Source organism: Pleurodeles waltl, chromosome 6 (assembly GCF_031143425.1).
Source record: "Pleurodeles waltl isolate 20211129_DDA chromosome 6, aPleWal1.hap1.20221129, whole genome shotgun sequence".
Lineage (NCBI taxonomy): Eukaryota > Metazoa > Chordata > Amphibia > Caudata > Salamandridae > Pleurodeles > Pleurodeles waltl.
In genome coordinates this window covers 1,083,332,101-1,083,356,969 of record NC_090445.1, presented here as the reverse complement: position 1 = coordinate 1,083,356,969, position 24,869 = coordinate 1,083,332,101, and the positions used below count along the sequence as shown (strand labels likewise).

General features: G+C 43.4%; 1 protein-coding gene across 2 annotated transcripts in view; it reads left to right on the top strand.

Annotated features, from left to right (window-relative positions):
- The window catches only part of EMC1 (ER membrane protein complex subunit 1), a 621,514-nt gene that overhangs the window by 148,639 nt on the left and 448,006 nt on the right, over positions 1 to 24,869 (top strand). The window lies entirely within an intron of this gene.

The window sequence follows — 24,869 nt, the reverse complement described above, 5'->3', positions numbered from 1 at the left end:
TAGATGCCGGGTTTTTCTGATCAGAGCGGTCGCTGTAGAGTGGGGCTGCGTGCAGAGGCTGAAGGTATCATCTGGTAATCAAGGATGGATGAAACCACAATGGACTCTCACTCTCGCTGAGGAACATTGATAGTACCGGTGGTCCACCTCAACTCTGCTCTGAGATGGCAGGTGTAGTGGTGACTTCAGGTGCTGGGTTTTGGCTGGTCAGAGTCCCTTCTTTTGGAGTTTGCAGAAGAATAAGTCCGCTGTTCACCGACAGGCTTTGGTCTTTTTCGAAGGTAGGCAGTCCTCCTGGGTTTATGCCCAAAGAAGCATTATACAGATAATAGGCCTTTGTTAAAGCAGAAGCATGTTACAGAATTAAAAAAAAGGTAATAGTACTTAACTGCAATGTTTAAATAGAGATACACATATTTAACCATTGTCATCTTTATAAAATAATTGTGAGAAATTCTGAAGGGGGCCCCAATGATTTTTATTTTTCAACTGGGAGGGGCGCGGCATTAACAAGTTTGGAGACCACTGCTCTTACCCTAGGCGGCCAGGACAGTGTCTCATGTGGCAGAAAACAGTCTGTGAGCACACCAGTGGCTGGTAGGGTTTAAGGGATCACCTCTAATGTGCCCTCTGGGAGCATGTATTGATAAATCCAACACCGGCATCAGTGTGGCCTCACCATTACGAGATGTTTGATACCAAACATCCCTATCTTCAGTGAAGCCGTTTTGTAGCTGGGGTGACTCGTATGGGCCAGTGTCCAGCACCTGCATTTAAAATGGCTTTCCCGGGCACTTACTATGTCTGAGAATTGACTAAGACATAGCAGGGGCCTATCTGCTCGTGCACCTATGCCATCACATGTAATATAATGCTCCCTGACTTAGGGCTGGCTGTAAGGCCTGCTAGAGGGGAGACTTACATATATTGAATGTAGTTTTAGGGGGCATTGCACACACGCAGTGTGCCATGTCATGTTGTCACTTACATCAGGACCAAAACACGCAGCCTGCAATGGCAGCTTGTCATGTGCTTGGTGAGGGATTCCTTAAGGTGGCACAATTTGTGCTGCATCTCTTAGGGACCTTACTTATTACCACAGGCCTAGGTACCAGGGATGCCATTTACTAGGAACTTACGGAAGGTGGTAAAGGTTTTACCAATTGGGGAAATAACTGTGAAGTTGTAGAAAAGAGCTCTGGCACTGGCGACTTGGTTAGCAGGAACCCAATGCACTTTCAGTCAAAATCACATCATGTACCAGGCAAAAAGTGGGGGGTTAGCCATGTCAAAACGAGGTACTTTCCTACAACTGCTAAGAAAAAATGGAAATCACTTAGGCTGAACAACATATCTGTTTGACATGGCAAAGGTTATAGCAATGTGGAATAAGTAATTCTTTGGTATGAGACCACTATTGTGGTAACATCACATGCAGATGGAATTATCTACTCAAGTAAATTTAGAGTTGTCAAGGGTGAACTGCATTGTTTAAAGACCCAGATGAACCCAATACATTTCTGGAAATCCCCACAGAGCAAGACATGCAAACTAATTGAGCACAAGGCTTTCTGATGAAATCTAGAACACCAACAAATATAATTGTCACTTAGGCCCAAAATGTATATGCAGACAGAGTTGCCTGGCCCTCACCTATTATAGCTACAAGAGAAGTGAACATCTCAGTCATGTTCATAGCTAAGTTGGCGGTCTATTCCATTCTTACATATCAGCCGACTCATGCAAATTTTAGATGTTGTATTTACCACTGTAACCACAAACATGACTTCTGCCGCAACGACAAAAAAAAAAAAAGCTGAAGAAGTTGAGAACTACAAAATAACTGTGGGGTAAAAGTATATGAATAGCAAAGAAGCCAAAATTAGGCTAACAGCCAAATTCTAGATTAGAACAAAGAACAACAGAGGCAATACTACCCCACATCTGCTACAGACAAACTGGAAAAAGAGAGGAGATAATTGTTTATCCTGAAACTTGAAGGGAAATTCACAACAAAATATAAAGGCAGCAAATCCTACCTCACCTAAGCAAGCAGGAGTCACCCATTGCCTACCTACAAGATACACATTTAGACAATCCAGAATCCATCAATTCAAAGTGTAGTGTGGTTAGTTTTACGTATTCATTGCGCTTTAGCTTCAGGCTTTAGGCCTTTGTGCATTTTGCCCTGAATATATTTTATTCATTTGCTGACAGCTTAGAGCCTCTGTGCACTTTGCTCTACATGCTTTTTATTAGGCTTCGTACTGTTATTTTTCAAATAGCTAGTTCTACGGTGTTGTTTTTTATTCATATCACACTGTTTTGCCTACTTCAGCACTGGAGTTCTCCATAACATATTTACTCTGTGCTTCAGTCAAGGATACAGTCTGGTACATTGCCGATAGACGTGGTAGGAGTTTAGACTTGGCATTCCTGCGTAGGGACATTTTGTGATCACGATGACATGTTAGTTATAAAATCACTTCCTTGTCCCAATACACGCAAGAGGGAGATTCCGACCAGGGAACCACAACTAGACGCTGACTGCTTCGTTGCAGATGCTGAACCAAGATCACAGGTCTTTACTCAGGTATGAGGGCTGATGTCTCCACAGTGATTCTAATAGGCAAGCTAGAAGCTTAACATGCTGTGCTCTAAATAGAACAAGCAGAGGGAGAGTAGAAACTGTTAGACAATATGATAGCTTTGTTCTTATGTTTTGCTCTCCTGGTGACGATTTCAATCCTACTGTGTTGTATCGTTCTGGTTATTGCGGCTCACGCCTTAATATCTAAAATACAGTCGTTTTATTAAAAATATTATATAAAACTTATACTGTCTTTGTCATTTGTATATGAGATCATATTGGAAATAAGAGAGTTGGTTTGGATCTGAGTAACCACGACTTCCCTGAGAAGTTCCAAAGATGTCATGCACTCGGCTGCCAAATCATTTCTTCCACATGGGAGAAATGAGGCACTGCTAGTTAGCCGGAGCAAAAACCGGATTTAGGGTGATAGAGATCTTTACACGTGGGTCAGACTCAGTCCCCCACACCGTTATAGATCCTGCTACCTAGAAATCCAGTAGTCTCATTTAGAATGATGAGAGCCCACGCGACAAAAGTAGAGATGGGTTCGAAGTGATAGCTACTCACAGCAGATGGGAAGAAGAATTTGAGGGAATCCTGATCCATAAAAAGCTAAATTTATCAGTTATTATATCTTCGTTAGATGACCAACGAAGATAGTTTAGAACCATCATTGAGATCCGTAAAGAAAAATACATACTGATCAATATCTATGCACCCTCAACCCCTAATACAAACATCTGCAAGGGAATACAGTATCTCTCACTCTACCACGCAGTGACAGTTTAATTCTAGGTGGTGATGGCAATACATATGTTTGACACAATACTATGTAAAATATCTCTACCCTTTGCATATAAAAGGGAAATGACCTGAAGAATCTGTCACAAATCAAACATTATTCCTTTTTCTGCAATCCGGACACTTTGTTCTTGAGAATGGACTATATATTTGTGACCTCCAGGCTAGTCCCACCCATAAAGTAGGCTACTGCGAGATGGACATGAAATTTCAAAGGTAGTCTTCTTTGTGATGGCATACCTAGGAATTCTGGGACAGGGTTATGACCACACTTCCCACAAGAAGTGGTCATATAGGGGGCGTAGTGAGCCCAAGGGTATGTAGCCTTTGGCTATACCCTACATACCCCTGTGCCCCTAAATTCAGTGTTTAGGGGTGCCTCTGGCACCAGAGAAGCAGATTCTGATGACCTAAGAAGACCAAGGACACCGAAGAGCCGCAACAGCAGAAGAGGATAAAAGAAGCAATTGACCTAGTGCCAACCCCGCCGGCCTGTCTCCATCCCTCATTGAAATCCGCACCAAAGTCGACTTATCCTTCTACAGTGACTCCAGAAATCCAGAAGGACTGCCTGCTTTTATTAAAGAATCAAGACCTTTGTGAACAGAGGACCTGTTCTCCAGCAAAAACAATGGACCCTGGACCCACCTGAAGTCACCACTGCACCTACCATCTCCAACCTAAGATGAAATGGACCATTGGTCCCAACAAGGTTGCACTGCCCTCCAAATTCTGAATTGATTGTGGTTTCACCCTTCCTGGACGCCCTGATGACGCCTGCAGCCTCTGCAATCAGCCTCCCTCCACCGTGACCGCATCAGTAAACAAAACCTGACACGTAAGGACACCTCTGCACTGTCACCCCGAGCCGTGGATAAGAGGACCAAATGTGCCTACCTGTGCCTCCTGGCCATAGCATGCAGCCTCTTTTTTGCATTGACTGATCCCCATTGAAATGCATTGGACACCCAATGCTGTTTTGACTCTGCACCCGGCTGCCCCTGTGCTGCTAAGGGTGTACTGCTGTTGCTGCGTTGGACCTTGCCCACTACTCACCTTAAGTCCTGGAGGCTGGTCTTGTAAGTCGCTGCACTCTACCTGTCTGAAGAACTTTTTTTTCTCCTATAGGTTAACATTGAAGAACTCAAAAATTGCAGTGTCCACATTTTAAAGTGAAAAGAAATCCTAATTAAAAAGTTGCTTACCTGAACGATTTTTCTCTAATGCCTAAACATAAAGATACTTGCTATTTTTCTAAATTGGTGTGGATCTCCTTTTTGAATCATGTGCCTCATTTATTGATTATTGTAGCTATCTTGCACTCCTCTGTGTTAAGTCTAAGGCTGCTCGACCACATTACCCCTAAAAAGAGCACTTTGAGGTTGCATAGCAAGCCCTGTCCACTCACTGGGGAACCCCTGGATCCTCTACACAGTATCGCATATCATATAAAGGGCCAGCTGCACATATTTTTTATTAACTGTTTTGGCACTCCTAAATGTATTACACTTGTTTCATTGTCTACGCCTGACTGTTGTGTTCCGCAGCTACCCAGGAGTGAGCTAAGATTTTTCAAATGAACCTAGCTGAACCTGATAAAGGCTGTCACATTATTGCATGGTGAGGTCTCACAACCACACAACATAATCCACTTTCCTACACTTAGCCTTCCCACATAATTGTAATGGCCTATACAGTGCTTAATTGCTTGAAACAAATGCTAGGGCCCTTGTCAGGAGGCTGCCACTGCAGCTTGCACCATGCATTGCCATTGACAGCAACATCAGAGTCAGTACCAACACAACTCCTAACCATTACACTCCTTCAAGAGATACAATTGATACAAATTCGGGCCCCCAAGTTGGTAAGAATCGCTTGGGCAGCAGGTATTAGTTATTTTTAATGCATATCGAGTTAATAAACAACGGTGACTGCGCTCATCCTTAAATTAGAATAAACATTGCCACCATGTGGCACACTGTCATAATTGCTGTTGATTATTAAGTCCCACTGCGAGCACTAGACATCACCAGCTCAAATTAAACACTGGGCCTATGCTTTTGCTCAATCTAAGATAGACTTTGACAATGCCATTTACCTTGTTCTTTCAAAAAAGAGCATTTTGTTTGAATTCTTTTGAATATACAGAAGTTTGGTTGTGTGTCACAATATAGAAAATAAGTCCATTGCCCTAGTCTACAAGCAAATTCAATTCAAAGTGACATGCATCCTGCACAAAATGTACTACAGTCACAATCCAGGTTTTCTTAAGAAAAAGGTACACTCCCATACACATGCTGAGATAAGAGAATACATTTCAATTTGCCGTCACCAAATACAAGCTTGTGAAAGAGCTGAAGCCAAACTCTTGAAATGCAGGAAGCAATTAAAGATGTGGCTATTGTGCCAGTAGTTATTTATGAGGGCTTAATGATTGAATCTATGTTTCCTGTGCCTAAAGACTCTAGCTGATGTACATTAAAAATAGCCAAATTAATATAATAAAGAATATTAATTAGGAGTGTATGCAAACACCCTACCCACCAAGCATAAATCTCTAATGAAATGCAGTATACCACACAGACTCTTAGATTAGAACAAAAAATACCCACGCCAGAAAAATCAGGGAAATGCAATCATTGGTCAATACTCAGGCTTCCTTAACGGACAGCACACAAGAATCACTACCAAGAAAGACTGTTGCTTAAGTGATACTCGACAAATAACCATGAAGCATGTAACAACCTAATATTTGCCTCATAAAGGCCCCCAACTGACCACCTTTTTCATCCCATTCCACATTCCTACCCTCTTGATCGGCTGGCATTGACGAATAATACCTCATACATCCTCACGTAAACTATTATTCCCTTTATTTCCCTTTCATACCACTTCCCCCCCTTATTTAACTTTTCCTCAATCGTTCTTGTGACCATATACCATTGTTTTGTTTTACTGCTGACCGAACCAAAATAGACACACTGAGAGGAGTCGAAAAGATTCTCTGTAATGCACTTCTTAGTCTAAAGAAGACATTTATTATATCTTTTTGCAAGGCTTGTGAAGAAAGGTCAGTATAACTGGAAGTGTACTTTTATAATGTGCAACAGTGAAGTAAGAACATGTACATTGATCTTCAATCTCTAAACAGCAAACATGTACATGTAAAGATACAAACACCTATATTGATATATGCATATATTTGTTCGATGGCATGTGTAGATGCAGATACACATGCATGCATAGCTTCTGCCATATAGTGTTGGGCTTGGAGTGTTACAAGTTGTTTTTCTTTGAAGAAGTCTTTTTCGAGTCACAGGATCGAGTGACTCCTCCTTTCGGTCATAGTGCGCTTGGGCATCGACTCCTTTGTTAGATTGTTTTCTTTCCGCTGTCGGGTTCAGACGTGTTTCCTCTCGCTCTTAGATTTTCGATTCGGAAACTTTATATAACTTTATTTGACCGTCGGTATTGTTTTGATCGTGTTTCCATCTATAGTTGAACCGATAGTATCATAGAAAACCAAATTACGCCCTTTTGGGGGCGCATGCCCACATCGGGCCTGTTCAGGCCTGCCACACCAAAGCCTGATGGATCAGACTCCATTCCGATTCTGTCCTTGATGCCACGCAAAACTTTCGTACACAGATAAACACGTGGTATGTAATCTCGGTCTCTATCCTGACCATCGAGAAGAAGACTGTGAAGCATGTCGGTCGTTCTGGCCGAAAAGGACACTGCATGACCGGAGAACCAGAAGACTTGAGATGGCGTAGAAAAATACAGAGTATGTCGACACTGTAGAGGAAGAACAGGCCAAGGCGGCAGTTGCCATTTAAGACACCGACTCTGAAGAAGACTCAGGGGATGATAGCCAACCGATCACTGCGGATCAGCATGCAAGTACAACTGCCCCTACGCCCACTACTAAAAGACCATCTAGGGCCTTGGGTGCACCGCAGCAAGAGAGCCATGGTTCTACCTAAAAGAAAATAATCGGTGACCGACCTTTGGGTTCGGCACAAAAAAGTCCACAACAGCTTAGATACCGGAGCCGAGCAAATCTATCAAAAGCTCCACATCAGAGCCGAGCGGGCGTCCACACTCTTTGGAGTTGAAAGCTCGCCGCCCACTTTCGGAGCCGAAACAGGCTGTATCTTCGGGACTGAAAAAAGTGTCCACTTCAGAGCCGAAAAAATATTTATATACAGAAGAACAAGGACTTTCAAGCTGATTAAAGTAGAGCTCAAAGACATTCGATGAACAGTCCTCTAAATCACCAAAGACATCAGAATATATTTCTAAAGATTCTGACATTCAGCCTATACTTGAGATCATGGATAACAAACAATCAAGAATTCATATCCACAAAGAGAGTGGGAGGATCATTGCTGCACCTCCTCCACAAACAAAAAGAAAGTCGGTTTTTCAAGAACATCTTGATACTGTTCCACCACCAGCAAAGATTTAAAAGGAAGGAGAGGCCATTACCTTTGCAACATTCTCCACCACATTCACCACAACTTTTTCTCACCACCACCCGTTAGCCCACCACCATTTCTTTCACCAACACACAACCACACATATTCGCATGGTGATACAATTGATCCCTGGGATCTGTATGATCCAGATCCCATACCACTAAATGACCCAGACCTTTATCCTTCCAAACATCCGCCACCAGAGGGCTACAACAGCATACACACAGGTAATTTCAAGGGCAACTGCGTACCATAGAGTTCTTGTGCATAGTGAGCCTTTAGAAGAGGATTTCCTTTTCAATACACTATCCTCCACGCATTCACGTTACCAGTGCCTACTAATGCTGCCTGGTATGATCAGGCATGCAGGAAAAATATTTAAAGAACCTGGTAAGGCTAGGATTTTAACACAATGAATAGACAAAAAATACACGCCTTCACCTACAGATCCAGCTTACATCACGCATAAGGTACCACCAGACTCTGTTGTCAGTGCTGCCACAAAAAGGGCCAATAGCCAATCGTCAGGGGATACCCCTCCCCTGACAAAGAAAGCAGGAAGTTTGATGCTGGCAGGAGGGTAGCTACACAGGTAGATAACCAATGGTGCAGTGCCAATTCACAAGCCTTGCTAGCAAGATATGATAGGGCACACTGGGACGAAATGCTGGAATTATTACAACACCTGCTAAAAGAACATCAAAAAAGGGCTCAACAAATTGTTGAAGGTCATGCAATAAGCAACAACCTGATAAGGTCTGCTCTTGGTGCTGCAGATACAGCAACTAGGAGTGCAAATACTGCTATAACCACACGTAGACATGCATGGTTAAGATCTTCTGGCTTCAAACCAGAAATAGAACAAGCAGTACTAAATATGCCTTTTGACAAAAAACTCCTGTTTGGTCCTGAGGTTGATACAACAATCGAGAACCTCAGGAAAGATTCAGACACTGCAAAAGCAATGGGAGCTCTATACACACCACCTTATAGAGGCTCTTTTTGTAAACAACAATTTAGAGGAGGCTTCAATCCCCAATCTACAGATGCTTCTACCTCCCAACCTAAAAAAGGCCAACAACAATATCAAAGAGGAACATTTAGAGGCTCTAATAGAGGCCAACACGTCCGAGCCAGAGGAAAATTCCAGGCCTCAAAAAGTGTTACCACTTCAACAAAACAGTGACTTCCTAAGCATACCACAACCCCACACACCTCCTGTGTGGGCACACTACAGCAAGTCCACTCCCAATGGCAAAATATCACTACAGGCCAATGGGTACTCAATTATCCGCAATGATTATTGCCTGGAATTGCTACTACTAAAAGAGGCAATAGAATTAGCTCCAAAATCTCAACACGGGACGGGGTATACTCACTATACTTCCTCATTCCCAAAAAGGATGACACTCTCAGACCCATTCTAGATCTCAGACCACTAAATCTATATATCTTGTCAGAACACTTTCATGTGGTAACTCTGCAGGTCCACTACTACAAAAACAAGATTACATGACTGCATTAGATCTCAAAGATGCGTATTTTCATATCCCCATACATCCAGCTCACCGAAAATACCTAAGGTTTGTGATAGCTGGAAAGCATTACCAATTCAAAGTTCTGCCATTCGGCATAACAACAGTTCCAAGAGTATTCACAATTTCTAGCAATAGTAGCAGCTTACCTAAGAAGACAACACATACATGTTTTTCCTTATCTAGACGATTGACTAATAAAATCAAGCACTATTATGCAATGTCAACAACACAGTCAATACACAATACAAATCCTTCACACATTGGGGTTTAATGTCAGTTTACCAAAAATCTCATCTTCAACCAGCACAGGTTCAACCTTACCTATGTGCAATTCTAAATACACAAAAAGCCAAATACCCAAAGGATACAAGCTTTTCAAAAACCTCATACCACAAATGCAGTAAAATCAACATTACACAGTAAGATTTCACTAAATTATTGGGAAGGATGGCATCCTGCATAGCAATAGTACAGAATGCAAGATTAAATATGAGAACACTTCAGCAGTGCCTCTCACAAAAATAGTCTCAGGCACAGGGTCAATTTCAAGATCCAGTGTTGTTAGACCGCCAGACGCACAAGTCCCTTCAATAGTGGAATCACAACAGTTTGATGAAGGGGCGGTCATTTCAGGACCCTGTGACTCAAACCACAATAACAACATATGCATCAATAATTGGTTGGGGAGCTCATCTCAACAACCTTACCATACAGGGGGAATGGAACTCAAAACAGTTATCTTATCACATAAACGATTTAGAATTGCTAGCTGTGTTCCTTGCCCTAAAAGCATTTCAACCACTTATCAAAAACACAACTGTCTTGATAAAAACAGACAATATGACAACCATGTACTATCTGAAGAAACAAAGGGGGACAAATTCATCTCAACTGTCCCTTCTAGCCCAAACAATTTGTAAATGGGCGAATCACAATCATATTTACTTACTATCAGAATACATCCAAGGAATACACAATCAGGTAGTGGACCTGCTAAGCAGGACACACCAACAGGTACTTCAACAGTACTTTCAAAGGTGGGGGACACCGGAAATAGACCTTTTTGCAACAAGCGAAAATATAAAATGCCAAAACTTCGCGTCCAGGCACCCACACCTTCTCTCCAAGGGCAATGCTCTATGGTACAACTGGCCAGGGATATATGCTTATGCCCACCCCGCCCCTCCCCACACTAATTACATTTCTGGTCAACAAACTGTGTCAAACTTCTCTCACCATGATACTCATATCTCCACGTGGGCAAAACAACATTGGTACACAACACTCGTACACCTGTCTGTAGTACCTCACTGCAAACTTCCAAACATACTGGATTTGTTAACACAATTCAAAGGTCAAATCAGACATCCCAGTGCTCTCAACTTAGTGATTTGGCTCCTGAAGTCATAGAATTTGGATACTTGCAACTTCCACTAGAATGTATGGAAGTTCTGAAACAAGCATGCAAACCTACAACTAGACAATGTTATGCTAACAAGTGGAAACTTTTTGTTTATTACTGTCAATCTAAAACTATTGACCCACTTACAGCACATCTATACAAGATATCGTATCCTACCTACTTCATTTGCCAAAGCAAAGTTTAGCTTTCTCATTTATTAAAATTCATCTTAATGAGCATACTTACAAACTATACAATAATCTCTCTCTTTAGAGTTCCAGTTATTAAAGCCTTAAAGGACTAAAAGTATTATTCCACCAAGAACCCCACCAGTTCCTTCTTGGAATCTAAATATTATACTCACTAGACTGATGGGGCCACCATTTGAACCCATGCATTCGTGTCAGATTCAATTTCTATCTTGGAAAGTTGCTTTCTTAGTAACAATTACTTCATAAAGAAGAGTTAGTGAAATATAGGCATTCACTCTAGAGGAACCATTTTTCCCAGTACACAAGCATAAAGTTGTACTTAGAACTAATCCAAAATGATTGCCAAAGGTAGTATCGCCTTTTCATATTAACCATACAGTGGAATTGCCAGACTTCTTCCCACAGCCGGTTTCGACTGCTGAAACAGCCCTTCACAATCTTGACCTTAAAAGAGCTCTAATGTATTATGCGGATAGAATAAAAGAGTTTAGAAAAACGAAACATTTTTTCGTTGCTTTTCAACAACCACTTAAAGGTAATCCTATCTCTAAACAAGGATTAGCTAGACAGATTGTTAAATGTATTCAAACATGTTACATTAAGGCAAAATGATAACTTTTGATAATACCCAAAGCTCATTTCACTAGGAAAAAAGGTGCTTCTATGACATTTTCAGGAAACATACCAATGGCAGACATATGCAAAGCTGCCACATGGTCTACACCACATACATTTACAAAGCATTACTGTGTGGATGTATTTTCAAAGCAACAGGCCAATGTTGGTCAAGCTGTACTAAAAACATTATTTCAAACACCTTCAACTCCTACAGGCTAGCCACCACTTCTTTTGGGGAGGGCAACTCCTTTTTAGTCTATGCATAGCATGTGTATCTGCAGCTACACATGCAATCGATCGGAAAATGTCACCCAGTGTACATCTGTTCGTGGCATGTAATGCTGTAGATTCACCTGCACCCTCCCTCCTCTCCGGAAGCCTGTAGTCTTTGCAGTTTTCTTATTTGTACATATGTATATACATTTACATTTGCATGGACATCTTATTTACTTATTACATTTTATAGCACATTGACATTCTTTCACTCTATCACTCCTTCATACACCCTTCTGCAGGGAAAACAATCTAACAAAGGAGTCGATGCCCATGCGCACTATGACCGAGAGGAGGAGTCACTTGAACCTGTGACTCAAAAAAATACTTCTTCGAAGAAAAACAACTTGTAACACTCCAAGCCCAACACTAGATGGCGGAAGCTATGCATAGCATGTGAATCTGCAGCACTACATGCCACAAACAGATGTACACTGGGTAAGTGACATTTTCCATTCATAAACAATGCAAAGCAAATAATTAATAAAAATGCATCACCGTAGGGCCTGTCTGGTGCTTCATCTTTCTCCTGCCAGTAAGTCATTGACCCCGGTTCAATTGCAACGAGAAAGAGAGAGATCTACCCTCACTGGAAATATATCAGGCATTCAACGTCTCAGTCCTGATTGAGGAATCTCAATCTCCCACTGTCAACCTGGGTTTCTTATATACCTTAAACGAGGAAGGAGATTTCTGGAAAAAACCCTCCCGCTCCGCAAGAATTAATAAAAAAAAAATGCTGGCTATTTTAGGTCAGGGTTGAAAGAAACAGGTTGGAACTGGCCAGTTTCCCTAGGTGTCTCTCCCGAGCCTAAGCCGTTCTCTGCTGTACTATAAACATCATTCTAGTACATCCTTATTGTGCTGACTGTCTCCTCCACGTTATGTCCTAGCCCTTTGATAAGAAAAGAACAAGCAGACACGTAGAGTAGAAAATACGTTGCATAACATGTTTTGTACGGAAAGATACTCGCACTTCTAACGTGGCGGTGAAGCTAAGGATAAGCTCAATACAAAATGGAGTCTGTAACTTGTGACGGTGGACAGCTAAGCCAAGTGCAAAGGGTTGCAACACGGAGTCAGTGGTCAAAACACTAATATCACTACAACTATTAATGTACAATTTGTTACCTACTGCCTCTAAATCAATAAAATTATTAAATTGAAAGAATATTTTCCTGATCAGTGCCTCTTTAACAAAGTTGCCCCTATTGTATAATCTCTATTCATTTGATACTGTCAACAAATTTCCTGAGGCACATAGGTCAGGAATCTCTATTGATGCTCCAGTATAATATGTCTGGTGCAAGTATTTAAGTTGTGTTAGGTAGAATTTGGCTGCTATTGCAAACTATGTGGGCTCTGCTAGTGCCCCCTGTCATACTCAGTCTTCCGTGGGCTCAATGTCTGCCGCACAAGCCTCTCTAACCTTGCCAAAGGCATCTGGTATATTTATTATTATGGATATATAGAGACAGGAAAGCTTACTCTTTTCTCTGAGATCTTCCATTGTATTCTTTATTGCTAATGGGTAGAAATAAGGTAGCTAGTTTATTTGCTGTATGTTTGGAAGTATTTAGTGTCTTAAATGTTTAATGTATAATATTGTGCATTTACCTGGCCAAGTTCTTCCTGGAGCTCCGCAGAAGATTTAAGCATATTGTGCAGGAAGACCTCCACCAAAGTAGAGATGCCTAGTCTGTCCCATCCCACGAAGTCTGGTAGTGGAGCCATCTGCGAGAACAGTGTGCCATCCCATACTGTGGTTCTGTTGGTTATTTGGCCTTGCCAGTGTATCTGTTTCAGGGTGTCAGACCAGGTTTTTTAGGACTGTTCTGGTTTCTCCGGGATGTCATTTGGAGGAGTTCTGCCATATATAATGGAGTGGGGGGGGGAGGAGGGGGGGGGGTTATGGTCCCCGTTCCCACAGCTCTGTATGCTAATCTTCCTTATCTAAAAGCCATGCATCGATTACTATGAGCTGGCAGCTCTATAGTACGAGAGATCACCAGCCTTTGCTAAGCCCCCATCGTAAGTAGATTTGTAGCAATTTAACCTAGGAACAACAGGGTTTTCTTTGCCATAGAAAGGGTGTAGAGCAAACAAAAACCTAATGAAGAAAGGGCGTGTAAGATGAGAAGTGTCGTTTTGGAGCATATATTACTTCACCACGATTTCAGTCCTGCCCAAGAGAGAGGTGAAGTATATTCCAATGAGCTAGCTCTCAACACATTGTAGTGAAAGTGTGTTATTGTTTTTTTGTGTAAGGGCAACTGAGGGTGCAGGAGTAATATGCATGACAAACTGTCTTAACTGGCGACTGTGAGGCCCGTTGTTCTGTTGCTTCGGGTTCAATTGGAGTTAAGACACAGGATTTGTCTCAGTTTACCGAGAGTCTGGAGTAAATTCAGTGTTTATTTACAACCAGCTCTACTTCGGGCATGTAGTACTTGGACATGAAAGGAAACGCAGAGAGTTTTCTGCATTTAATGAGACCTTTTTTTTCTAGTTCCAAAGTTCAACGGTAACCCTCTGTCACACCACGAAGCAGCCATTCTGCCAGATGCTCAATGGAAAATGCAAAAAAATAGACAGGGCTCATCTTTGGATGGGTTTCGAGAGGATTCAATTGGTTCATGCTCCAGCTGTCACACTGGTATATAGTAGCTTGATATTCTCAGTAGAATTTGCCTCAAAGTTCACCCTGTGTAGCAGGTAAAAGTAGTAGCACCAATGTAATTCATCAAATCTCTTTTCAAAAATCCACCAGGCACAGTGCCTGGGACTTTCAAAGCCTAGGGGCCAATGCAGTTGCACTATTCACTCTCCGAATATTGTGCCTGGTGGATCAGTGTGGCATAAAGCCAGTCGCATGAGATTTGTCCAGCTTGTGAATTACTGTCAGGAGGCGGGTAGCTAGGATTTTAAATTTGGTTGTAATGAGTGAAATTGATCAATATGAAGTGCATTCCAAAGCTGGGCGACTGGGGTTGAATAATATACTAATGACGTCTTTGCATTGTTTCCAAGGGATCAAACTCCTCTCTTTGAAGGACTGGAAGAATTGACACCGCAGCTCTGTGTGCAGAGATGCATATGCCTTGAAGGATTCCCCTGGGAATCTGTTGGGACTAGGGGTTTTATGTAATTTCAGCTGGCTATTTGCCTCTGATATCTTTCCAGTTGTGATCTCACAATCTAGTGCAGCACAATCTGCGCCAGTGAGGCTTAAGTTTGGTAAATTGTCGATGATTTGTTTAATTCTATCGAGCTGTTTGATGTCTTAGGGACTGCAGAGTTGTTGGTGAAACTGAGCCAAATGTACAGGCTATGTCATCTGGGTGATTGACAAATGTGTTGTTATGAATATGAATCCCTCAAGTGTGTCTGTCGGTCTAGTATTTGCAACAGAACCAGTTTTACCTGTTTTATTGCCATGCACATATTGCAAGTTTTGTAATACCTGCTATGCCAGGCTCGCCCCATTATAAAGCGATTATTCATATTGCATTTTTATGAGTTTTATGATGATGTAGAACTTTGCCAGAGGTCGCTTGTTGTTGAAGTTTGATTAATTCCTCGCCCAGATTTTTTATTTTGTCAGTATGTTGTCCCTTAAGGTAAGAGAGGATACCAATATCCTTGCCATGCACCAGAGGATTGAGGGCCATTTAAAGTGTAGTTGGAGATGTCACAGGGGACCCTGTTGAGTGCAAAGTATTGTACAGTTTCCTCCCTGATGGGACTTTTTACCTTCTGCTTGCCAAGCCACGATATGTTAAGAGTCCACGTGCCAGCTGTCGGGTTTTTTTCTTTCCTGTAGTAAGGCAGTGGCCTGACCGATTTCAATAACCGGGAATTGCATCAAGTGGAGTAGCCAGGAAAATAAAATGACCCTTACTTTTGAGCCACATAAAACTAAATATCCTACCAAAGTGAGGGATCACGACACTCATTTTACACCGTCATTTTAAAATACTTTTGTCAAAAACTGCACATTTACCAGTACTGACATATTTCTTTCATTATCTTTTTTTATCTTCATCATTCTTTCCTACTTTCTATTGGTTTCTTTCCCCTTTTCCGTTCTTCTCTCATTCTTCCTTTCACTCTTCATTCTTCTTTCATTTAGTGCATCTTTCTTTTTAGATTTCTGTCCTACTTTATATTTTGATGTAATTTTCTTTGCTGCTTTTAATTTTTGCATCTTTCATTCTTCCCATCCTCCCATTTTATTATCATGTTTTATTGTTTTTCTGTTCATCCTTCAATTCTTCCTTTGACCCTCTTACAACTCTTCTTTCTTTGTGTATTCCTTCCACACGTTCTCATTCCTTCTATTGCTCTTCCATTTGTCTCCTTTGCATCCTTTTTTCAATTTTTTTTTTTTTACGTACATCACATCCGGCTTCCTTCTACCTTTCCTTCTGTTTTCTTATTTGCATTCTTATTTCCTCCCTTCGCGCGCTCATTGTATTTGCTTCTAACGTATTTTTTCTTTGCCATTGTAAAACTCCCTTTTATGTTACCGCTTTAAGCTGGTCACCTCCATTCCACAGTTGTATACCAGTCATTTAGTCTGCCAGTATTTATAAATTTCTTCTTCTGTCTTGCAATGACCTTTGAGATAGATTAAATTGTTTTACGGCTCTTCTTAACTTTTATCTGTAGCACAAACACCCTCGCTTAAGCTGGAATAGCGGGTGATAGATATATATCTATGTTCGATGGCATGTGTAGCTGCAGATACACATGCTTTGCACATCCCGCCATCTATTGTTGGGCTCGGAGTGTTACAAGTTGTTTTTCTTCGAAGAAGTCTTTTCGAGTCACGAGATCGAGGGACTCCTCCTATTTCGGCTCCATTGCGCATGGGCGTCGACTCCATCTTAGATTGTTTTTTTTCCGCCATTGGGTTCGGACGTGTTCCTTTTCGCTCCGTGTTTCGGGTCGGAAAGTTAGTTAGAATCTCGGAAAAATCGTTGGTATTGTTTGTGTTCGGTATCGGGCTAGTTACAACAGATCGGCACCGACTTTTGAAGAGCTCCGGTGGCCCTTCGGGGTTTTTTCGATCCCCCGTCGGAGCCTGGTCGGCCCGGCCACGTGTCTCTTCAAGGCTGACGGAACGGACCCCATTCCGCTTCTGCCCCAAATGTCACAACAAGTATCCGTATACAGATCAGCATCTGTGTTTGTCTCCAGAGCACAGGGAAGATACTTGTGAAGCCTGTCGAGCGTTTCGGTCGAGGAAGACATTAAGAAACCGAAGAGCGAGAAGACTGCAGATGGCGTCGGCGCCGACAGGACAAGGGCGTTTTGAGGAGGAAGAAGAAACCTTCTCCATCCAGGAGTCGGACTCGGACGAGCTCGATCCCGAAGAAACGTCGAAAATCATGAGTAAGACGTCGAAACATAAAACTCACGAGAAGACCACAAAAGCCCAGGGGACGCCACCGCCAACAGGCCATGGCTTAACCCGAAAAATAGGTGACCGATCATCGGCACCGAAAAAGGGCACGCATGTGTCGAAGTTATCCGACTCCCGTCGACATACCGGCACACAGCAATCTCAGGCCCGAGACAGCGGCTCCGAGCAAGTTCGGCACCGAGACAGTGGCACCGAAATGGGTCGGCACCGAGACACCACGACGCTGAAAATAAAGAAGGTTTCGTCAGAGCCCAAAAAGGCGACCGAAAAGGTTTCGATTCCGAAACATCCAGCCTCGGAACCGGAAACAGGTTCCTACACAGAGGAACAGGGATTGTCCTCCCAAATGCAAGGGCATAAGTTCGAACTAGAATCAATGGAGCCAGACTACACTCAAAGGAGGCTCCACATTCAAAAGGACACAGGGAAGATAAGCACTCTTCCCCCAATTAAAATGAAAAGAAGACTTGCCTTTCAAGAAAAGGACAAGCAGCCACAGGCAAAGGTGGCAAGACAAACAACTCCGCCACCATCACCACCACCATCAATGCCCACTCCACCACTGATGCAATCCCCGACTCATACTGCAATGAGTCAAGATGATCCAGACGCATGGGACCTTTATGATGCTCCGGTATCAGATAACAGACCAGACTGTTACCCAGCGAGACCGTCGCCACCTGAGGACAGTACATCCTACCCGCAGGTGGTCTCAAGGGCAGCTGCTTTTCATAATGTCACCTTGCATGCAGAACCGATTGAGGATGACTTTTTGTTTAATACACTATCCTCCACTCATAGCCAATACCAGAGCTTACCTATGCTACCTGGAATGCTAAAACACTCCAAATAGGTATTTCAGGAGCCGGTGAAAGGCAGGGCCATAACTCCAAGGGTGGAGAAAAAGTACAAGCCACCGCCAACAGACCCTGTGTATATTACGCAGCAATTAACACCAGACTCTGTGGTTGTAGGGGCAGCTCGCAAGAGAGCAAACTCTCACACCTCGGGAGACGCTCCACCTCCAGACAAGGAGTCGCAAATTCGACATTGCAGGGAAAAGGGTTGCAGCACAAGCAGCAAACCAATGGCGCATTGCCAACTCACAAGCACTTCTGGCAAGATATGATAGGGCTCATTGGGACGAAATGCAGCATTTCATAGAACACTTACCCAAAGTGTTCCAGAAAAGGGCACAACAAGTGGTGGAGGAAGGACAAAGTATCTCCAATAATCAGATACGGTCATCAATGGATGCAGCAGATACAGCTGCAAGGACAGTAAATACTGCAGTAACAATAAGGAGACACGCATGGTTGCGTACGTCAGGATTCAAGCCGGAAATACAACAAGCCGTGCTGAATATGCCTCTTAATGGACAGCAGTTGTTTGGGCTGGAGGTGGACACTGCTATCGAGAAACTTAAAAAAAGACACTGATACGGCAAAAGCCATGGGCGCACTCTACTCCCCACAGAGCAGAGGCACATTTCGCAAAACACAATTTAGAGGGGGGTTTTGAGGTCAACCTACAGAACCCACAACCTCACAAGCAAGGCCCACTTATCAAAGCCCATATCAGCGGTGAAGTTTTCGGGGGCAATATAGAGGGGGACAATTCCAAAAGAATAGAGGGAAGTTCCAAAGCCCCAAAACTCCTCAGAACAAGCAGTGACTTCCAAGTCACAAATCCCCAACACATAACACCTGTGGGGGGGGAGACTAAGCAATTTTTACAAACATTGGGAGGAGATAATAACAGACACTTGGGTACTGGCAATTATCCAGCATGGTTATTGCATAGAATTTCTCAAATTCCCTCCAAACGACCCACTGAAAAAGCACAATATGTCGAAACAACACATGGATCTTCTAGGACTAGAGGTCCAGGCATTGCTACAGAAAAAAGCAATAGAATTAGTACCAGTTTACTCTCTGTACCTTCTCATACACTGAGACCTATATTAGATCTGAGAACATTAAATACCTACATCAGATCAGACCACTTTCACATGGTGACATTACAAGACGTAATCCCACTGCTCAAACAGCAAGACTACATGACAACACTAGACCTAAAGGATGCATATTTCCATATACCAATACATCCTTCACACAGAAAGTACCTAAGATTTGTATTCCAAGGGGTACACTACCAATTCAAAGTGTTGCCATTCGGAATAACTACTGCGCCAAGAGTCTTTACAAAATGTCTGGCAGTAGTAGCTGCGCATATCAGAAGGCAGCAAATACATGTGTTCCCGTACCTAGACGATTGGTTAATCAAAACCAACACACTAGAACGGTGTTCGCAACACACAAAGTACGTAATAGAAACCCTACACAAACTAGGTTTCTCAATCAACTACACAAAGTCACACCTTCAGCAGTGTCAGACACAGCAATACTTAGGGGCTACAATCGACACAGCAAGAGCGATTGCCACGTCAAGTCCACAAAGAGTAAAAGCATTTCACAATGTAATACAGGTCATGTATCCAAACCAAAGTATACAAGTCAGAATAGTAATGAAACTCCTAGGCATGATGTCCTCATGCATAGCCATTGTCCCAAACGCAAGATTGCACATGCGGCCCTTACAACAGTGCCTAGCATCACAATGGTCACAGGCACAGGGTCAACTTCTAGATCTAGTGTTGATAGACCGCCAAACATACACCTCGTTTCAATGGTGGAACAATATAAATTTAAACCAAGGGCGGCCTTTTCAAGACCCAGTGCCTCAATTCGTAATAACTACAGATGCCTCCATGATAGGGTGGGGAGCACACCTCAATCAACACAGCATTCAAGGACAATGGAACACTCGGCAAAAACAGTTTCACATAAATCACCTAGAACTATTGGCAGTATTTCTAGTGTTAAAAGCTTTTCAACCAGTAATGAGCCACAAACACATTCTTGTCAAAACAGACAACATGACAACGATGTATTACCTAAACAAACGGGGGGACACACTCAACACAGTTGTGTCTCCTGACACAGAAAATATGGCATTGGGCGATACACAGCCACATTCGCCTAATAGCACAGTTTATTCCAGGGATTCAGAATCAATTAGCAGACAATCTCTCTCTGGATCACCAACAGATCCACGAATGGGAGATTCACCCCCAAGTACTACGTATGTACTTCCAAAATTGGGGGACACCACAAATAGACCTATTTGCAACAAAAGAAAACGCAAAAAGCCAAAGCTTCGCATCCAGGTACCCACAAGATCAGTCTCTGGGCAATGCATTATGGATGAGTTGGTCAGGGATATTTTCATACTCTTTTCCCCCTCTCCCACTCCTTCCATATCTAGTAAACAAGTTGAGTCAAAACAAACTCAAACTCATACTCATAGCACCACCTTGGGCAAGACAACATTGGTACACAACACTACTAAACCTCTCAGTAGTACCTCATGTCAAACTACCAAACAGACCAGATCTGTTAACTCAACACAATCAACAGATCAGACGCCCCAATCCAGCATCGCTGAATCTAGCAATTTGGCTCCTGAGGTCTTAGAGTTCGGACACTTAGACCTTACACAAGAATGTATGGAAGTCATAATACAAGCTAGGAAACCAACCACAAGACATTGCTATGCAAAAGGGGAAAATGTTAGTTTATTATTGCCATAATAATCAAATTCAACCTTTACATGCATCTGCTAAAGACATCGTAAGCTACTTGCTACATTTGCAAAAGTCAAAACTAGCTTTTTCATCCATTAAGATACATCTTACCGCAATTTCAGCTTACCTACAAATTACCCACTCAACTACCAGGCATTAAAGCCTTTATGGAAGGCCTAAAAAGAATTATCCCACCAAGAACACCACCAGTTCCTTCATGGAACCTCAACATTGTCTTAACACGACTCATGGGGCCACCTTTTGAGCCCATGCACTCATGTGAAATGCAATATTTAACATGGAAAGTTGCATTTCTAATTGCCATCACATCTCTAAGAAGAGTAAGTGAAATCCAAGCATTTACCATACAAGAACCATTTATTCAAATACACAATGTAAAGAAATGGCTCCCTGTTGCAGTTACCCCCCACTTTTTGCCTGATACTGATGCTGACTTGACTGAGAAGAGTGCTGGGACCCTGCTAACCAGGCCCCAGCACCAGTGTTCCTTCACCTAAAATGTACCATTGTATCCACAATTGGCACACCCTGGCATTCAGATAAGTCCCTTGTAACTGGTACTTCTAGTACCAAGGGCCCTGATGCCGAGGAAGGTCTGTAAGGGCTGCAGCATGTCTTATGCCACCCTAGAGACCCCTCACTCAGCACAGACACACTGCTTACAAGCCTGTGTGTGCTAGTGAGAACAAAATGAGTAAGTCGACATGGCACTCCCCTCAGGGTGCCATGCCAGCCTCTCACTGCCTATGCAGTATAGGTAAGACACCCCTCTAGCAGGCCTTACAGCCCTAAGGCAGGGTGCACTATACCATAGGTGAGGGTACCAGTGCATGAGCATGGTACCCCTACAGTGTCTAAACAAAACCTTAGACATTGTAAGTGCAGGGTAGCCATAAGAGTATATGGTCTGGGAGTCTGTCAAACACGAACTCCACAGCACCATAATGGCTACACTGAAAACTGGGAAGTTTGGTATCAAACTTCTCAGCACAATAAATGCACACTGATGCCAGTGTACATTTTATTGTAAAATACACCACAGAGGGCACCTTAGAGGTGCCCCCTGAAACTTAACCGACTGTCTGTGTAGGCTGACTAGTTCCAGCAGCCTGCCACACCAGAGACATGTTGCTGGCCCCATGGGGAGAGTGCCTTTGTCACTCTGAGGCCAGTAACAAAGCCTGCACTGGGTGGAGATGCTAACACCTCCCCCAGGCAGGAGCTGTGACACCTGGCGGTGAGCCTCAAAGGCTCACCCCTTTGTCACAGCCCAGCAGGGCACTCCAGCTTAGTGGAGTTGCCCGCCCCCTCCGGCCACGGCCCCCACTTTTGGCGGCAAGGCTGGAGGGAACAAAGAAAGCAACAAGGAGGAGTCACTGGCCAGTCAGGACAGCCCCTAAGGTGTCCTGAGCTGAAGTGACTCTAACTTTTAGAAATCCTCCATCTTGCAGATGGAGGATTCCCCCAATAGGGTTAGGATTGTGACCCCCTCCCCTTGGGAGGAGGCACAAAGAGGGTGTACCCACCCTCAGGGCTAGTAGCCATTGGCTACTAACCCCCCAGACCTAAACACGCCCTTAAATTTAGTATTTAAGGGCTACCCTGAACCCTAGAAAATTAGATTCCTGCAACTACAAGAAGAAGGACTGCCTAGCTGAAAAACCCCTGCAGAGGAAGACCAGAAGACGACAACTGCCTTGGCTCCAGAAACTCACCGGCCTGTCTCCTGCCTTCCAAAGATCCTGCTCCAGCGACGCCTTCCAAAGGGACCAGCGACCTCGACATCCTCTGAGGACTGCCCCTGCTTCGAAAAGACAAGAAACTCCCGAGGACAGCGGACCTGCTCCAAGAAAAGCTGCAACTTTGTTTCCAGCAGCTTTAAAGATCCCTGCAAGCTCCCCGCAAGAAGCGTGAGACTTGCAACACTGCACCCGGCGACCCCGACTCGGCTGGTGGAGATCCAACACCTCAGGAGGGACCCCAGGACTACTCTGATACTGTGAGTACCAAAACCTGTCCCCCCTGAGCCCCCACAGCGCCGCCCGCAGAGGGAATCCCGAGGCTTCCCCTGACCGCGACTCTTTGAATCCAAAGTCCCGACACCTGGGAGAGACCCTGCACCCGCAGCCCCCAGGACCTGAAGGACCGGACTTTCACTGAAGAAGTGACCCCCAGGAGTCCCTCTCCCTTGCCCAAGTGGAGGTTTCCCCGAGGAAGCCCCCCTTGCCTGCCTGCAGCGCTGAAGAGATCCCGAGATCTCTCATAGACTAACATTGCGAACCCGACGCTTGTTTCTACACTGCACCCGGCCGCCCCCGCGCCGCTGAGGGTGAAATTTCTGTGTGGACTTGTGTCCCCCCCGGTGCCCTACAAAACCCCCCTGGTCTGCCCTCCGAAGACGCGGGTACTTACCTGCAAGCAGACCGGAACCGGGGCACCCCCTTCTCTCCATTCTAGCCTATGTGTTTTGGGCACCACTTTGAACTCTGCACCTGACCGGCCCTGAGCTGCTGGTGTGGTGACTTTGGGGTTGCTCTGAACCCCCAACGGTGGGCTACCTTGGACCAAGAACTAAGCCCTGTAAGTGTCTTACTTACCTGGTTAACCTAACAAATACTTACCTCCCCTAGGAACTGTGAAAATTGCACTAAGTGTCCACTTTTAAAACAGCTATTTGTGAATAACTTGAAAAGTATACATGCAATTTTGATGATTTGAAGTTCCTAAAGTACTTACCTGCAATACCTTTCGAACAAGATATTACATGTTAAATTTGAACCTGTGGTTCTTAAAATAAACTAAGAAAAGATATTTTTCTATACAAAAACCTATTGGCTGGATTTGTCTCTGAGTGTGTGTACCTCATTTATTGTCTATGTGTATGTACAACAAATGCTTAACACTACTCCTTGGATAAGCCTACTGCTCGACCACACTACCACAAAATAGAGCATTAGTATTATCTATTTTTACCACTATTTTACCTCTAAGGGGAACCCTTGGACTCTGTGCATGCTATTCCTTACTTTGAAATAGCACATACAGAGCCAACTTCCTACATTGGTGGATCAGCGGTGGGGTACAAGACTTTGCATTTGCTGGACTACTCAGCCAATACCTGATCACACGACAAATTCCAAAATTGTCATTAGAAATTGATTTTTGCAATTTGAAATTTTTCTAAATTCTTAAAAGACCTGCTAGGGCCTTGTGTTAGATCCTGTTTAGCATTTCTTTTAGAGTTTAAAAGTTTGTAAAAGTTTGAATTAGATTCTAGAACCAGTTGTAGATTCTTAAAAAGTATTCCAACTTTTAGAAGCAAAATGTCTAGCACAGATGTGACTGTGGTGGAACTCGACACCACACCTTACCTCCATCTTAAGATGAGGGAGCTAAGGTCACTCTGTAAAATAAAGAAAATAACAATGGGCCCCAAACCTACCAAAATACAGCTCCAGGAGCTTTTGGCAGAGTTTGAAAAGGCCAACCCCTCTGAGGGTAGCAACTCAGAGGAAGAGGATAGTGACTTGGAGGAAAATTCCCCCCTACCAGTCCTATCTAGGGAGAACAGGGTCCCTCAAACCCTGACTCCAAAAATAATAGTCAGAGATGCTGGTTCCCTCACAGGAGAGACCAACACCTCTGAAATCACTGAGGATAACTCCAGTGAAGATGACCCCCTGTTAGCCAGGATGGTCAAAAGATTGGCTTTGGAAAAGCAGCTCCTAGCCATAGAAAGGGAAAGAAAAGAGATGGGCCTAGGTCCCATCGATGGTGGCAGCAACTTAAATAGGGTCAGAGATTCTCCTGACATCCTAAAAATCCCCAAAGGGATTGTAACAAAATATGAAGATGG